Raw genomic sequence first — 3,427 nt, 5'->3', positions numbered from 1 at the left:
GAGAGAAGATGAGCCTCGAATTGATACAAGGATCGAGTTAAAGAGACAACTAAAGAAGCGTTTCTTACCAAGAGAATACATCCAAGATCAATTCATCAAAATTTACCAAATTCAACAAGGTTCTAAGAGTGTGACCGAATATGCTAAGGAGTTTGATAAGTTGTGTATGCTTTGTGATTTGAATGAGAAAGAGGAGATGAAGATTGGTAGATTCATGAGAGGACTTAAAACTTCGATTGCACACAAAGTAGAAACTTTAAGCTATCATTTCTTTGATGATGTTTTGAGGTTGGCCGAGAGATTTGAGAGGCAAGAGAAGACAGTGGGTCGTTCTACTTACTCGAGGGATGGTTCAAAGGGTCCTTTTAAGGGAAATAATTCGAATGCATACAAGAGGAACTCTTCCTTTAATTCGAATGCTAGTTCGAGTAGTGGATCAAGATTTGATAATAAATCGAAGCATAGGGTTATCATTAGTCCTAAACAAGCTGCACTTGCAAAGAAACAATGCTATCAATGTTAAGGATTTGGTCATATATCCCGTCAATGTCCTTAAAAGGTGAAAGTTACTCCAAAGGATCACAAGATTCTTCTAGCTTGGCTTCAACAAGAGAAAGAAGATAAAGACCAAAGAGCTCTAATAGCACATCATGGAGAGGATGAGGAGGAAAATATAGAAGGGGAGTCGGATTTTGAGAATGAAAATAGGTGGGATGACCAAAAATTCTAAGAAGCTTGTCCTAACAAAGATACTTTGATTTTGAGGAGACTTTGATGAGCGTCGTTTATGGCGCTCAAAAGAATAAGATTTAGGTTCATTTTCTTTATTTTCTTTCATCATTTTCATATAATTTTCTTGGTTTTATTTGATTTTCCATTTTTATAATTCACTTTGGTTCTCGATTTTACGAGTTTTTCATATTTTTAGTTGATAATTCATAGTTTTAGTTTTAGTTTTATTTTGTTATGCTTTGTCTCTTTGTTTTATTTGTGTTTTGTAGGTGAATAATCAAGTCAATTTGCTCACTTTGGGACTGCCTTGCTCACGGGCATCATCTCGAGTGCACTGATGATGGGGATGCTCGGGAGCGCGGAGTTTGATCAAGCAAAACGAAGGATCCAAGGCCTAGTGCACCACGCAAGGGTGCGCGCGTGCAGCACAGGGATGCATGCGCGCAGACCCAACTGTGCATGCGCGCGGCTGGTGGATGCGTGCGCACGGCCCTATGAAACCCCTTCGCTCGATTTTTCTATTTATAAATTTTGACTTTCTTTTTTATGACGACTGAACTTTTGTACTTGAGAGAGAATTTTCCAGAAATAGTAGAGAGAGAAAGTAGAGAGAAAAGCTTAAGATTTACTTGTTTGTACTTGAATTTGATCTTAGATTTCAATTGGATCTTGAAATTCCTTCTTCAATTCAATGAATATTTGTAAGATTTGTTTCCCTTGATTTACTTTTAATGCAATTCTTTCTAGTTTCCTGAATTTTGATTGACATTACATTCCTTGCTCTAGAATTTGTTGATTGATTGATTTTCTTTTGATTAAGCTTTAAATGAATATGAATTTGATTGAATTTGTTTTGTTCCTTAATTTGACCATGATTAGTGAGTAGATTAGTTGCTAGGGAGAAGGGGAAGCATGCTTGATTGATGATTTTTGCTAGTTAATGATACTAAATTAATTGGATTGTTGCAATTAAATTGGTTGACATAGTTGTGTATGTGATTAATTAAACTAGGAGTGATCAACCTATAATATTAATCTAGATTGCATTGCAAATTTCAATGACATGAACCCTTGATTTGAGAATTACTTTAATTGATTGAATTTGATTGTGATTTTCCTTGTTAGCCATTCATAGTGAACCCTAGCTTGGCTTATAGGAGATAGCTTTTGAATTCCTTTTATTGCAACTATTGTTTGTCCCTTGTGATATTGAATCGATTGAGTGATCTATAAATTTGCATAATCATTGAACTTGCATGTGGAACCTATATCCCTAGTCTTTAGCATATTGAATTCTTCGATTTATCTAGCTTCTTGACACTTTAGTTACCAACCACAACCATTTATATTCTTCGAATTAGCTTAACATAGGCTATAACATTGTTCCTACTCATTCCTTTGGTTTCGAACCTTGACGTACCATATACTTGTATTAGGTTGGTTGAGTGTTTATAAATTAAGTTTGGCTCTAAGGAGAGGTAGATAACGACCTACATTTTCCTCTTGTCAAAATTGGCGCCGTTGCCGGGGAGTGATATTGGTGCTTTGTTATAGTTGTTGAGTCTATTTCACCTTTAATTGAAAATACAAAAAGATTTTCTTTTAGGCTACACTTGTAGCCATGCTATTAATTATTTCTTTTGAGATTTTATGCATAGAGCACGTGGTCATTCACTAGTGCCATTTGATTCGGAAATTGAGAGAACTATTGCAAGGTTTAGAGGTGCTAGACGATCTTTGAGCCCTAGCATTTCAAGTGAAGAAGAACCACAAGAAGAGCAACAAGCAAGAATGGGAGAAAATCCGAGAGTGGCATTGAAGGAATTGGGGATTCCCGGTGCATATAAATTTGAGAGTGGGATTACTCCACCTACAACACCGACAAATGATTTTGAAATAAGGTCGGCAATGATCACTTTGATAGAGAGGCGACAATTTTGTGGGGCTTAGCATGAAGCCCGCTAAATCATCTCAAGAAATTCAAAAAATATTGCAATACTATCAAGGTGAACGGAATTTTCCAAGAATTCATCCGCCTTAAGCTCTTTCCTTTTTCTCTCATAGAATGCGCTTCGGAATGGCTAGACAAGGAGGTCAAGCCGAATTCTCTAAGGACATGGGACGAGGTTACCAAGGAATTTATATCCCGTTTCTATCCACAAAAGAAAACGGCAGAGGCTAGAGCTTTGATTCAAGATTTCAAGCAAAAGCCAAGTGAGAGCCGCCATGAAGCATGGGAGAGATACAAAGAGTATCAAAGGGAGTATCCTCATCACGGAATTCCAACCTATAAAATTATTCAAATCTTCTATGGAGGCCTTAGCCCTCAAGGAAAATCATGTTTAGATGGAGGAGCTGGAGGTCCTATCATGAACAAAACGGAAGAGGAAGTGGTGGACATAATTGAAGACGTAGTGAGGTATTATAGAGATTGGCAAGATGGAGAAAGAGAGTTAACTAGCAAGAGTAGCTCTTCGGTGTACTCGGTTGATCATCTAAATGCAATCAACAATCTATCCTCACAAATGACAAACTTGGGGAAGGAGATGTCCGCTATCAAGACAAAATTGGAAAGTGCTACCTACCAAGTTTCAAGTCTTCTCTCCCAATCTAAAGGGAGAGGTATATCTTCTAATTCTCAACCCCCTCCCTCTTTTAATAACATGCCTAGTGGATGCTTGTTTTGTGATGATTT

General features: G+C 37.2%; 1 non-coding gene across 1 annotated transcript; it reads right to left on the bottom strand.

Annotated features, from left to right (window-relative positions):
• Positions 1–2,907: 2,907 nt before the first annotated feature.
• Positions 2,908–3,013, bottom strand: LOC145565907 (small nucleolar RNA R71). The gene has a single exon (XR_014095263.1). It is a non-coding gene; the product is annotated as a small nucleolar RNA R71 (small nucleolar RNA).
• Between the last annotated feature and the right edge of the window lie 414 nt (positions 3,014–3,427).

The sequence above is a fragment of the Chenopodium album genome, chromosome 10, assembly GCF_948465745.1.
Source record: "Chenopodium album chromosome 10, dcCheAlbu1.1, whole genome shotgun sequence".
Taxonomy (NCBI): Eukaryota; Viridiplantae; Streptophyta; class Magnoliopsida; order Caryophyllales; family Amaranthaceae; genus Chenopodium; species Chenopodium album.
This window is presented reverse-complemented; position numbering and strand designations above follow the sequence as displayed.